The 14,695-nt window shown below is 44.8% G+C and overlaps 2 long non-coding RNA genes across 2 annotated transcripts; both read left to right on the forward strand.

The window, feature by feature from the left end:
- LOC136559035 (uncharacterized) lies at nt 1–4,398 on the forward strand. Its single transcript, XR_010783954.1, has 2 exons — nt 1–427; nt 1,914–4,398. It is a non-coding gene; the product is annotated as an uncharacterized lncRNA (long non-coding RNA).
- Nucleotides 4,399–5,295: 897 nt separating this feature from the next.
- On the forward strand, nt 5,296–6,178 carry LOC136559085 (uncharacterized). The gene is made up of 2 exons (XR_010783966.1): nt 5,296–5,515; nt 5,754–6,178. It is a non-coding gene; the product is annotated as an uncharacterized lncRNA (long non-coding RNA).
- The last annotated feature ends 8,517 nt before the right edge of the window (nt 6,179–14,695 follow it).

Here is a 14,695-nt window from a genome sequence, read left to right on the forward strand (position 1 = left end):
GCTGCGCACGCACGCGCAGTGCCCCGGGACCGCCGCCCACACGGCGCGGCTTCTTACGCTCGGTGCCGCCGCCTCATGCTGTAACAAACGTGCCGTACCGCAGCCGGGACCTCACGCCTTCCCTGGGTGCCGCCGCCTCATGCTGTAACAAACGTGCCGTACCGCAGCCGGGACCTCGCGCCTTCCCTGGGCGCCTCCGCCTCGTGCTGTAACAAACGTGCCGTACCGCAGCCGGGACCTCACGCCTTCCCTGGGTGCCTCCGCCTCGTGCTTGTCCTGCCCTTGTGGGGCCACAGTGCCCAGAGTGCAAATCGCACAGCTGTGGCGGTGCTGCCGCCAGGCATTCGTAGTCTCCTGTTGCTTCTGTGGCCTGAATTGCTTCCAGTCAGCAAGAATTGTTCCCAAACGTCATCCCCTCTGGATCTCGGTAAGGTTGTGTTCAGCGAAGTTCAGGTGCTGCTTCTTGCTGCTGTGTGCACCTCTTGCCTTTGCCTGCTGTGAGCAGCTTTGTGTTGCAGCTCAGTGAAGTCCAGTTCAGTGGTTTCTATACCAGAAACCCCTGTAGTGAGCAATCAAAAGGGAGGTCTCCTGTTCCTGCTATATCTTGGCTTTCTGGAATTGCTATATCCTCTTGCATGCCGTATGCCTGAGAGAATTCATGCCATGATTCCTCCAATTTGGCACTAGTCTGTACCTTGCTTGGGGCACAGAGCATCCTTGAGTGCATTGTTAGGAATCTTAGCATGGAAGATACTTGAGATGTGAAGCTGGAGATCATGCACGTGTTTGAAAAGCAGAAAGGTTTACTGCACTATTGTCATGTTGTTTTGAATGCAGCAAAGGAAGGCCGTCTACTGGCTGGGCCTGTCATTTGCGCTAGCTCAGCTCTACTGTACAGAAAAAAAAATGTTTAGTGCTTTGGGGTTGTGCATTTCAACTGTAATGTATTGTCAAATTTGTCTAATGGGTCTTGCATGAATTTTATGTGTTAATGTCGTTGCAAAGCTAAAGGCTGAGAGGGAATGCTGTCAGTAATACAGAAAATACTACTGTGGGCATAGAATGCATCTGAATACCTCTGAAGAGACTGTGCTACCCCTTAGCTAGACGCTCCCACCCAAATAGTTGACTTTAAAAAGAAAAGCAGACAGCGTGTCTTTTGTTTCTTCTGGTTGCTGAGGACTGTTACCACCTGTTGAGACTCTTGAGACCCTGCAGCTTCTTTTGTACGTTCGCAACTCTGTTGTGGCTTTAATTTGTTCTCTACCCCTATAATAAAGGTGGACTATGCACGACTGTATACACCATCTCCTGAACTAGTTGGATGTTATGGGGAATGCTAAGAAGGTGACAGATCAGTTGTTGTTTTAAAAACAAAGGCAATTCTTTGGGATGATTCCAGAGTACAAATCTCACACTCGGTTGTTGCTTTATTGCCATTGAGGGTGCTTGCTTTTAAGTTGATGAACACTGGTAGACTGTCTTACTTTGTTTGAACAGCCATGGTTATTTCATCCACCTCCAAAGCTTGGGAAGAAACCAAAACAGTGTTTGGAAATTGTTTAGAATAAAGCTGGTGTTCCAAGAGTGGAGGAGTAAGCACTCAGGAGTCATTGAAGGAATCAGCTTTCCTCAGCATGAGAGGAACCAGCCATGGGCACTGCTGTGTAATATGGAGCACATGCAACCACTGCATCTCTCCGAGTGGCTGAGAACATACCTTCCAGTGTTTTGCAAGCAAGAGAGCTGTTTTACTTTTGTGTATAAATATTTTGGCAATAAAATACAGGGACTCTCATATCTATGTGTGTGGCTGGGTGCCTCTCTGTGGATATTTAGGTATCTCAAAGAAAACTGCCTGTACTTGTGACTGGGACCATTCTGAGAAGTTCTTTCCTTGCTGTCCTTCACAGGAGGATATTACTTGAGAAGCGCTTATGGAGCACTTTTGCTGCTCAAGAAATTCCAGGAAAAACAAGCTTCCCAGCTATCAGTGCGCCAGAAAAGCTGAGACCTTGTGCCTGACCAGTCTGTCAGCATCCTCTTACAGGGACCCTTCGTTGAGCAGTCCTGCTGGATTGGAGGGAAGTCTGACTGACATTCACGGAAATAGGCCAAGAACGTAATGGAGACCTCTCAGCAGGTCTTTCCACTTTATGACCCCTCAGTAGGACTTCTTATTTGAATATTTACCTGCTGCTGGCAATTGCTAGCATCCATGAAGGAGTCACGCTTTGGAATTTTATGGAACAGTTTATGGAACTATGCTCTTTATGAAATTGTGACAGGTTAAGGTTCAGGAATTGTTGGTGATGGTATCTGTCAGTGATAGTATTTAACTGCAAAAACTTACTCAAAGCAATATACAGACAAGTTGTAGTCCCCAATAAAAATATTCAGCAGGCAGAGTGCATTTCTAACCCAGCAGGGGTTCCTATGGGGCAGAAGACAGGTTCAGCCCATTGACTGATCCCAGCAGTTATGATGGAGCCTTCACTAACTTTTTCTCCATTCTTGGCTTACTTTTATAGTATTTCTTTATATTTAGGTGAAGCTTGAGTGACTCTACTCATGCATATATTTGCTACTGATTGGTGTGAAATCCTCTCACTTCACTTTCAAAGATACAATCAAAAAAATGTATAGGGCTCATTTCCATTGAGAGGTTGTCATAATTTGGAGGCAGTTAACTTTGGGATGGAGGTGTGCATTTATATTACAATTAGGCTATAATGAACCACGTTCATCTGAGGAAAGCAATTTTGCTAGCTTGGCAGCAAGACATCTCTCTCACAGCTGCTATGCAGTTAATCAGCTTCAAAGTACCATCAAGTTGCTGCCAAGGATTTTGGCAGAGCCTGGTCGAGGTATCTCCATTCCACTGCACCCTTCCCTTAGCAGGTGCTTATGGTTGTATGGGGAATCATTGTGCAGCATGCCAACCCAGTTCCATCCTGGGAACACCATCTGTATTTTACCCTAAAATTTCTGTCCCGTTATAACTCCTGTTAGGATACAAATGTAACTTAGTTTTCTCTGATTTTACCCTCAGTCATCTTTCCATACAAACATTGCTCCACTCTCCAGAGGATTATTGTGAGCAGATGTGAGCTCTGCTGTCCCTTTGGACTGAGAAAGACAGAGGTTTTTTCCCAAGTTCCTTTTGAACCTGTTGTGCACCTGTTACAAGTCTTCAGTCTCCTGCAGTTTTGTGGGTCAGTCATGTGTAGAACAGCACAACTGGCTGGCATGCTTTGCTCATGAGGGGAGACAAGAGAAGAATCCCTCTGTTCACACCAGACTTGCAGCTGCCAAACCTCACCAAAGCACCTGAGGAGCCCCCAGGGATTGATGGCACAGAGGGAGCTGATGGAGGACAGCACAGCAGGCAGCCTGTCCTCCCATCAGGTCTGGCTTATGGTGCCACCCTGAGGGTTTCCCCTGTCTTCGGGCAGTACTAGCTACTGCAGCTCACTTGACAGAGACTCACTGTCTATACTGTGCTTGGCTACACTGGAGAGGATGAAGCTGAGGACAGCAATGGTTGCCTTCACATCCCCTGACTGCAGACGGGAGGGAGGGCGAGCTCTGTCACCTTGGGAAGGCATCTGCAGATTCATTGCTGCCCATCTTTGGAACATGGCTCTATCGGGGGATCGTGGTAAGGACAGCAGTGCTCACCTAACTTTGCACCTGAGGACAGCTTCAGGATCTTGTCATACTGTGGGAGAGCAGAGCTTCACAGTAAACACCAGCTAACGCACTTACTACCAGTGTTAACACTAACAATTCTTACCCAAATATTAATACTAATAACACTTACTATGCATATTATTAATGCTAGTAGAGGCTGGTAGCGTTCCTAACGCTGAGGCTTGCATGAAGAACACAAAATTAATTAATGTTGCTGATTATGCTATTGTGGTGTTGAAATACTTGGCCTCCACTGTGGTAGCCCCACACTTACCTCGATGGCCTCCCCCAGCAGGTCCCGAAGCACTGGGATGCAGATCAGCTTAAGCATCACTGATGTGATAAACAGAGTTCACTCTTTAAAAGTTTTAAAAGTTTAATAAAGGATAAAAGGACAAAATAATCTAGCACTGGGGTGCTTTTGGCACACGGCCACAGAGCACAGAGGTAGCTTAAAATCATGTTCAATATATATGGTTACATTGCTGGGGTTACACGCCATATTCATTAGCTTATACATTATTCAAACATTCCTTTGAGTTTTTGGTGTTCCAGGAACTCTCTTGTTTGGTTTTAATCTCTGAGTTGTCTGCAGAACATTCTGTAAATTAGGTCTAAATATTTTATTTCTTTCTGTAGTTTTATCCTGTTGCTTCACACTCCCTGATAGCGCCGACAGAGCTGATAAATCTTCCTGGATGCTTATGCTTTGTTTTTGTCACTGTTATCTTATCACTTGGCCGGGCCACTCCGCAGATACAAGAAACACAGTAATTGCTTTACACCATTCTCTGAGTTAGTTACATAGAAGTATTTTAGTTTCTATTTTAACTTTCTGTTAAAGCCTACGATGTATTTATCACACTACTATTCATATGAAATACACAGTGCATACATAAACTGGCATATTACACAATACAAAGCAGTTAAAAGTAAGTACAAGTTGTACCATATCAAAATACTTGTGATGCAAAAAGCTAATCTATGAATGGGAAAGCCAATATTGTTTTATCATCTATAACATCCGACCACTGTGGGGGAGAAGGAGGGTGAGCAGCGGGCCCGCAGCGGGCGGGGGGACGCGGGCACGTAACTTTGGCCAGGGCGCTGATCTCGGCTAGTCGGGGCAGGCCAAGTCCCCGCAGAAGCGGAAGCACTGCAGGGGAAGAGGCGCCCAGAGCCCGGAGCGGGCTCTGCACGCCCTCCCCACTCCCCGCTGCCAAACCCTTTCCTCACCATGTCGCCGCCGCTACCAAAACCCCTCTTCACCAAGTCGCCGCCGCTCCCTAGTCCGCGCTGCTGTCGCAGAGTCCGCCTTTGCGACCCGGAACCACTCCCGGGCTGCACCACCCCCACCGCCCCCCTCCCCGCCCCTGCCCCGAGTGCCGATGGGGCGCTCCGGTAGGGGCTCTGCGGGGGTCTTTTCGCCGGGACCTGGGCACGAGAGAGGGCCGGATGAGGGGACGGGGGAGGGTCTCGCGAGCGGGACCCACGGCGCCCGCGGACCCTTCGGGCGGCCCAGGCTCCGCCCCACGCTCCCACGGGCCGCAGCCTCACGGCTCCCAAGACTGCCAATCCCGGCCCGCCTTTCTCCGCCCGCCCTGTCCAATCACAGCCGTCCTTTCAATCCGGGCGCTGTCCCGCCAATCAGACCGCTCAGTCGCGGCCCGGCCCCTCAGCCTGGCCCCACTCCCCCGTACGCCTGAGGCGCCGCTCCCGCCACGCCGCTTTGGGAGCCGGCGGAACTGTGTCCCCGCTGCCGCTGCCTCGGCAGGCGCTGTTGGGGCCGGGAAGGGCGGGCCGGGAGCGAGCTTCAGTTCAGGTCCTGACCGGGATCAGGTTCTGGTCCAGGGAAACGGGCAGACGGCGGGGAGCGGGCGGACGCGGCCCCTGCAATGGCGGCGGGAGCAGCGCTTGAGGGGACTGCGGGAGGTCGCGGAGCCGAGCGCGGCGGGAATGGGCGGGCTGGGATTGGTGGGGCCGGCAGGCGCTGCCTCGGATTGTGATTGGCTGGCTGGTCCGGCCCTGGGGCATAAATAGCGTGCGTTGGGGCGGCGCAGGCGTCAGTTCGGCGGCGGAGCTGGAGCGACGGGCGGTGTGGCTGCGCGATCGGAGGAGCGGCGCCGTGGGAGCGACGGGAGCTGCGGATGCGCGATCGGAGGAGCGGCGGGAGCTGCGGGTGCGCGATCTGAGGAGCGGCGCTGCGCCAGGACGGGACCCCAGTGGCAGCTGATCCGGGGAGCGCTGGTGAGCATGGACGCGACACCTGCGGTAGCATCTGGGAGCCGGTTGTGTCCAGTTCTTTCTGCCGCGCCCTGCGCGGCTCGGGTAGCTGGCGGCTGGTGTGGGGCCTGGAGTGGCGCGGGGGGGGAACCGGCTGCTGTCACTGGGGGCCGGGAAGAAGCCGTTTCGCGGTTTCTGGATTTAAAGTATTGTTCAGAATACGAGGAATAAAGCTTGCTTTTTTTGAATTTTTATTACTTTATTTTGTTTCTACTTACAATTATTTTCTCTTTATTGTGTTATTATTGCTCGTTTTATTACATCTTTTTGGTTTGATTTGTTTTCTTTACTAGATATCTGATGTTAATTCAGTAAGGGTTGTGGGACTGGGGCTGAAACACTATTTGTGAGATTAGTGGGGATATAAAACCCCAGGGTGTGGAATAATGATTTTGACATGAGTCAGGCCCAAAACAATGTGGAGCGGTGGAAATGCTGGGGCTAGATAAATGCTATGGGAGAAGGGCACGGAGCTGCAGCACAGGGCCTGCAGGATATGCCTGGGGGTTCCCAGCCCCTGCCCCGTGGTACCAAGCAGAGAGGCTGAGGGTGTGGGGGCTCAGAGGGGTTCCAGGGCCCAAGAACTAGCCCAAGGGTGCCTTTTGGGATGGGGGAGCAGGAGCCCGGTGGCTATTCCCAGCCCCTGGAGCTGCCTGGGAGGAAGTGAGGGGGCCTTTGTGCAGGTGCTGGGCTGAGGGCCAGAGTGAGGGAGAAGGTAGATGTTGAGCTTCAGGCCTCAAGTGTCCCCAAAGTTGGGATCCCACAGGGGTGGGTGGGACAACTTCTAGAGATATTGAAATGATGGCAGTAACTGATTTGTGACCTTATCAACAGCCCCAAGCTGCAGTGAGAAGCAGGAGCAGCTTTTAGCTACAGCCAGTAGGAAGCTGAGGAGCTGGAGCTGAGGCAGCAGAGCTGGAGGAGACAGAAATATGGTAGGGTTTGGGGTAAAACCCCTGTGGGGCTGGGAATAAGGAATGTGGAGCTGGGAGGTGAGCTGCATGGTTGGAGTTGAAATTGCTGTAAGGGCTGTGATCTAAGCTCAAACCACACAGAGCTAGAGCTAAAGCAAAGATCCTGCCCTGAGAAGCAGAAGTAGCGTTATGTGGCACTGCTGTGAAGATGTTGAGCAGGAAGTGGAACAGAAGAGCTGGCAGTGAAATAAAGCTTGTGGGACTGGAGCTGAAATCACTGGGGCCAGGGTGGGGACTGCAGTGCTGCAGCATCAATCACTGCTCAAAGGGATGCTCACTGTAGATCTGAGGAATAACCATAGAATGGGACACAAAATGAAAAAGCTGGAAATAGAATAATAACTGCCAAAATGGGGTGGCAATGGTGATACTGAACGTGGAGGTGAAACCCCAAAACTGCAGCCAAAGCCAAAACCCTGTTTCAACCTGAGAGCAGCTTTGCCTGGCAGAGCTGGAAAAGAGCACAGCTGGAGATGGAAGAAGAGAGCTGGCAGTGAAATAAAGGTTGTGTGTCAACAGCTGAAATCACTGGGGCTGGGAAAGGGAAACTGTGGGGCTGGGATTGAGACTGCACATGGGATGGAAACTGGAAGGCTGATATAGAGACTGTATGATTTATGTACTAAACACACTGCAGGCCTGTGATATGGATGATGGGGCTGGGTATTATGACTGAAAGTAGAACAGGATATGTGAAATGGAAAAGGGGACTGCAACCTTGTGCCTGAAAGCCGCGTTGATGCCATGATATTGCGGAGATTTGTAATGGCATCTCTAGGGATCGAGCTGAAATCACTGTGGGGCTGGGATTGTGGTTGAAAATGGATAAGAAACTAAGGCTGAGAATGGGACTGTGAGCATCGAGGGGAATTTATGCAGGGGCTGGCACAGTGACAAAAGTGTTCTTGTGCTGAAATCACTGTAGGCCTGTGACATGGATGCAGGGGCAGGGGATTGTGACCGAAAGTAGAAGAGGACGTGTGGAGTGGGAAAGGGGGCTACAACCTTGCGCCTGAAAACGTGGTTGGTGGTAGAATATTGTTTGTGCCTGGGATGGAACCTCTAGAGGTGGAGCTGAAAGGAATGTGGGGCGGGGATTCGAATGAAAGTGGAAAAGGGGCAAGACCTGTGAACAGGGCTGTGGGAATCGAGGTGAACTTATGCAGGGGCTGACAAAGTGACTGGAGATTATTGGGCGGGAGCTAAAATAGCTGAAGGCCTGGAATACTGCTGGTGGAGTGGACTTCGAGAGGATCGTTCAGGGGCTGAATTGTTGCCGAGCTGGAGCCAAGATCAAGATGCTGTCCTTTGAAGCTGGAAAAACACAGAGCTGGAGCTGCGAGAAGAGAGCTGGCAGTAAAATAAAGCATGTGGGTCAAGAGCTGAAAGAGCTGAAATCATTGCGCCAGGTGCTGTCTTCATTGCAGGTGGGGAATCAGGGCTGAACACAGCATTAGAACTATAGGTCTGGCACGGAGACCTTAGTGTTCTTGCGTCAAAATCCCTGTAGGCCTGTGACGTGGCTGCAGGGGCTGGGGATTGTGACTGAAACTAGAACAGAACGTGTGGAGCGGGAAAGGGGGCTGCAGCCTTGCGCCTGAAAACCCAGTCGATGGTAGAATATTGTTTGCGCCTGGGATGGAACCTGTAGAGGTGGAACTGAAATCAATGTGGGGCAGGGAAGTGGACTGTAAGGCTGTGATTTGAATGAAAACAGAAAAGGTCCTAGACCTGTGAATAGGGTTGTGGGCAAGGAGATGAACTTATGCAGGAGCTGGCACAGTGACAAGGGATTGTTGGGCGGGAGGTAAAATCACTGCAGGGCTGGAATATTGCTGGCGGGGGGGTTGTGAGAGGCTTGTGTGGGGGCTGAATTGTTGCCGAGCTGGGGCCAAGATCAAGATGCTGCCCTTAGAAGCTGGAGAAACACAGAGCTGGAGCAGCAAGAAGAGAGCTGGCAGTAAAATAAAGCTTGTGGGTCAAGAGCTGAAAGAGCTGAATTCACTGGGCGTGGTGCTGTCATCATTGCAGGTGTGGGATGGGGGCTGAACATGGCATAGAAACCATAGGGCTGGCATAGAGACGGTAAAATAAAGCTTGTGGGTCAAGAGCTGAAAGAGCTGAAATCACTGGGTCTGGTGCTGTCTTCATTGCAGGTGGGGAATCAGGGCTGAACACAGCATTAGAACTATAGGTCTGGCACGGAGACCTTAGTGTTCTTGCGTCAAAATCCCTGTAGGCCTGTGACGTGGCTGCAGGGGCTGGGGATTGTGACTGAAACTAGAACAGAACGTGTGGAGCGGGAAAGGGGGCTGCAGCCTTGCGCCTGAAAACCCCGTCGATGGTAGAATATTGTTTGCGCCTGGGATGGAACCTCTAGAGGTGGAACTGAAATCAATGTGGGGCAGGGAAGTGGACTGTAAGGCTGTGATTTGAATGAAAACAGAAAAGGTCCTAGACCTGTGAATGGGGCTGTGGGCAAGGAGATGAACTTATGCAGGAGCTGGCACAGTGACAAGGGATTGTTGGGCGGGAGGTAAAATCACTGCAGGGCTGGAATATTGCTGGCGGGGGGGTTGTGAGAGGCTTGTGTGGGGGCTGAATTGTTGCCGAGCTGGAGCCAAGATCAAGATGCTGCCCTTAGAAGCTGGAGAAACACGGAGCTGGAGCTGCAAGAAGAGAGCTGGCAGTAAAATAAAGCTTGTGGGTCAAGAGCTGAAAGAGCTGAAATCACTGGGTCTGGTGATGTCTTCATTGCAGGTCTGGAATGGGGGCTGAACACGGCATAGAAACCATAGTGCTGGCACGGAGACTTTAGTGTTCTTGCGTCGAAATCACTGTGGGCCTGTGACATGGCTGCAGGGTCTGGGGCTTGTGAGCAGAAGTAGAACAGTATGTGTGGAGTGGGCAAGGAAGCTTCTTTCTTCTTATTGAAAACCCTGTCGATGGTAGAATATTGTTTGCGCCTGGGATCGAACTTCTTTGGGTTGGAGCTGAAATCTCTGTGGGGCTGGGAAGTGGACTGTGGCGCTGTGATTTGAACGAAAACGGAAATGGTCCTAGACCTGTGAATGGGGCTGTGGGCAATGAGATGAACTTATGCAGGAGCTGGCACAGTGACAAGGGATTGTTGGGCGGGAGGTAAAATCACTGCAGGGCTGGAATATTGCTGGTGGGGGGATTTTGAGAGGCTCGTGCCCGGGCTGAATTGTTGCTCAGATGGAGCCAAGATCAAGATGCTGTGCTTTGAAGCTGGAGAAACAGAGCTGGAGCTGCAAGAAGAGAGATGGGAGTAAAATAGAGATCATTATATATTTTAGCCTTCATAAAGGTGGAGTCCAGATTCTCATCTCTTCCCTTGTCCTGGGGACCCTCAAACACCACCACAATCTGCGGCCGAGCGGGTTTGTGCGAGCTTCTCAGTAACCCTCGGCCGGTCCCGAGTTGGCAGACACCGGGGGGGCAGCTGTGACACGGCCAACAGCGAGGAGACACTCTCTGTCTGTGCCCCGAGGGTGCTGAGGGCACCTGGGCTGGGGGCAGACACTCTCTGTGCCCCCAGGGTACTGAGGGATCCTGGCCTGGTCGCTTTTGCAGCAGAAGAGACACCAGAGACCGCGGTAGAAGATAAAGTGCTGACTCTTAGCAGGGGTTAATCCAAAGTTTTATTAGGACCCCCAAAGGAGCTCCTGCACCTCAGGGGGCTCCTGCCAAGAGCCCTGGGAGATGTGCCAAGGTTACATTTAAAGGGAGGTGGAAACCGAAAGTAGATAACGTCCTACCAACCATTAAGTGACCCTAAGGGATGGATGCTGGGGGATAGACATATAGGACAGCATATGGGGCATGGCTTGGGGGGCTGACCCCCAGCCTCTGGCTAATCACTCGAGGACTTGGACCGAAACTTCTGGATGGAGGGGATGGGAGGCTGAGTGATTGACAGAGAGCCAGGGTGGGGGTTTGGGGATGATCTCATCCCGGGAGAGGGATAACACAGGTAAAGGGAGGGGGGTACAGTTTGGGATAAACCATTTGGGAAAAATATGGGGATACAAAAGAAAATTACTTCTAAGTATTACAAAGTATAAAAATGCACTACAGCAGGTTTGGGCAGCACCAAATAAAATGTAAAAAAATGCTTTAAAAATAGAAAAATTAAAAATAAAATTTAAATAAAATTAAAATAACAAAATTAATTTAAAATAAATGAAAAACAAATTAAAAACTGTAAAGTGCCGTAAAAGTTACATAAAAGGTAGTGCCATAATGCAAGACCCTCAAACACAACCACAATCACCAGCTTGAGTTGGTCTGGGCAGCACCAAATAAAATAAAATAAAAAGCTTTAAAAATAGAAAAAATAAAAATAAAAATAAAATAAAAAATAAAATTAAAAAAAATAAAAGCTTTCAAAATAGAAAAATTTTTAAAAAATCAAGTAAAAAATAAAATAAAAAATTAAAAGCTTTAAAAATAGAAAAATTAAAAGTAAAAATTAGGTAAAAAAAATTAGAAAAATAAAATAAAAACTTTAAAAATAAAAAAATAAACATAAAAATGAAATAAAAAATAAAATAAAAATCTTTAAAAATAGATAAAAATAAAACTTAAATAAAAAATAAAATTAAAAAAATAAAATAAAAAGCTTGAAAAAATAGAAAAATTGAAAATAAAAATTTAATAAAAAATAAAATTAAAAAAAGGTTTAAAAACAGAAAAACTAAAAACAGAAATTAAATAAAAAATAAAATAGAAAAAATAAAATAAAAAGCGTTAAAAAAGAAATAATAAAAATAAAAACTAAAAAAAATAAAATTAAAAAAATAAAATAAAATGCTTTAAAAATAGAAAAATTGAAAATAAAAATTAAATATGAAATAAAATTAGAAAAATAAAATAAAAAGTTTTAAAAATAGAAAACTTAAAAATAAAGAATAAATAAAAAATAAAATTAAAAAAATAAAATAAAAACTTTAAAAATAGAAAAATTAAAAATAAAAACTAAATCAAAAATAAAATTGGAAAATTAAAATAAAAAGCTTTAAAAATAGAAAAATAGAAAAAAAAAGATTAAATAAAAAATAAAATTAAAGAAATAAAATTAATGAAAAATAAATGAAAAACAAAAAAAAACCCGCAAATGTTCCATAAAAGGTAGTGCCACAAAACGCGACTGCCGCAAAAGGTGCCGTAAAGCGCGACTGTCGCAAAAGGCGCCGTAAAGCGCGACTGTCGTAAAAGGCGCCGTAAAGTGCGACTGTCGTAAAAATTGCCGCAAAGCGCGACTGTCGCAAAACTGTCGTAAAGTGCGACTGTCGTAAAAGGTGCAGTAAAGCGGGACTGTCGCAAAAGCTGCCGTAAAGCGCGACTGTCGCGCTTAACGGCCCTTTTTACAACAGCCGCGCTTCACGGCACTACCTTTTATGGAACTTTAACGGTACTTTACAGCACTTTACGGATTTTATTTTGTTTTTCATTATTTTTTAATTAAATTTTTTTTTATTTTTATTGAATTTTTATTTTTAATTTTTCTATTTTTACAGCTTTTTTATTTTTTTAATTTTATTTTTATCTTTAATTTTGCTTTAATTTTTCTATTTCTTTTATTTTTTAATTTTATTTTTTATTTAATTTTTAGTTTTGATTTTTTTATTTTTAAAGCATTTATTTTTTATTTTTTATTTTTTATTTGATTTTTATTTTTGATTTTTCTATTTTTAAAGCATTTTTTTTAATTTTTAATTTTATTTTTATTTAATTTTTTTTTTATTTTTTAAAAATCATTTATTTTATTTTTTAATATTATTTTTTATTTAATTTTTTTGATTTTTCTATTTTTAAAGCTCTTTTTCTTATTTTTAAATTTTTTATTTTTTAATTAATTTTTAGTTTTAATTTTTCTATTTTTAAATAATTTATTTTATTTCTATAATTTTATTTTTTATATTATTTTTAGTTTTAACTTTTTTTTAAAGCATTTTTAATTTTTTAAATTTTGTTTTTTTCTTTGATTTTTAGTTTTAATATTTTTACTTCTTTTTTTAATTTTATTTTTTATTTAATTTTTAGTTTTGATTTTTCTATTTTTAAAGCTTTTTATTTTATTTTTTAATTTTATCTTCATTTTTTGTTTTAATTTTTCTATTTTTAAAGCATTTATTTTTTATTTTTATTTTTTATTTAATTTTTATTTTTGACTTTTCTATTTTTAAAGCATTGATTTTATTTTTTAATTTTATTTTTATTTAATTTTTTGTTTTGATTTTTCTATTTTTAAAGCATTTATTTTATTTTTTATTTTTATTTTTTATTTATTTTTTATTTTTAATTTTTTTATTTTTAAAGCATTTTTTATTTTTAAAATTTTTTTATCTTTAATTTTTAGTTTTAATTTTTTATTTCTTTTTTTAATTTTATTTTTATTTAATTTTTAGTTTTGATTTTTCTATTTTTAAAGCTTTTTATTTTATTTTTTAATTTTATCTTTATTTTTTTGTTTTAATTTTTCTATTTTTAAAGCATTTATTTTATTTTTTATTTTTATTTTTTATTTAATTTTTATTTTTGATTTTTCTATTTTTAAAGCTTTTTTTGTTATTTTTTAATTTTATTTTTTATTTAATTTTTTAAAATTTTTAAATTTTTTTAATTTTATTTTTTATTTAATTTTTAGTTTAATTTCTTTCTTTTTAATGCATTTATTTTATTTTTTATTTTTTATTTAATTTTTATTTTTGATTTTTCTATTTTTAAAGCGTTTTTTATTTTTTTAATTTTATTTTTTATTTAATTTTTAAAAAAATTTTTCCATTTTTAAAGCTTTTTTTAAAATTTTTTTATTTATAGAGCTTTTTATTTTATTTGGTGCTGTCCAGACCAACTCAAGCTGGTGATTGTGGTGGTGTTTGAGGGTCTTGCAGTTAACCCCGATTAATAGGTAGAGATGATGTTTGGAGGCCACAGTGTTACAGGTAGGGGTTAAACAGTTTTTTAGGGTCTTTCAGGTGATTTTTCAGGGATTTTTAAGGATATTTTAGGGGTTTTTTTGCAGGAGTTTTTTAGGAATTCTCTGGAAACGTTTAGGATACCTTTAGGGCTTTTTCAGGGCTTTTAAAATAATTTTTAGAGTGTTTTAATGACTGTTTTAGAGGGGCGCCCCAGCCACCCAAGGCACCCCGTGCCAGCGCCGCGGCGCTCCAGCCCAGCCTCCCGTCAGCGCCGCCCGTGGTTGCTTCCCCTCTCCTGCCGCCGCCGCTGCATGGCGGGCCGAGCCGCGCCTTCCCCACCGCACCCTCCCGCTTCAGAGCTGCTGGATGGCATGGCTCCGCCGCCTCCTGCAACCACGGACGTCCCGGCATTCCCTTCCACGGCCGCAGCCGCAGCCCCGTTCCCGTAGCTCCGCTGCCTCCCGCACCCCCCGGCCCGCCCGCTGCCATGGTGACTGCCTACGCCGCTCTAGTGACGGAACCCATGCATGCGCAGTTGCTACAACCCCAGCACCAGCGATATCACTCCGCGCCGACTCATGGAACCACAGCGCTGCTTCCGGGATCAGCCGCACGCATGCGCAGTTCTATCTCCACGGCCCCGCCGCCACCCCCCACTGCGTTTGCCGCAGCTTTGATACAGCCCGGTCCCGGTTCCGAGCCACTGCGTGCCGCTGTCCGGCCACAGCCGGCATCCCTGTGCCCTGTCACGCCACTTCTGCCGCCACTGCATCTGTACACGGCACCACAGCAGGCGAA

The sequence above is a fragment of the Molothrus aeneus genome, chromosome 7 (assembly GCF_037042795.1).
Source record: "Molothrus aeneus isolate 106 chromosome 7, BPBGC_Maene_1.0, whole genome shotgun sequence".
Lineage (NCBI taxonomy): Eukaryota > Metazoa > Chordata > Aves > Passeriformes > Icteridae > Molothrus > Molothrus aeneus.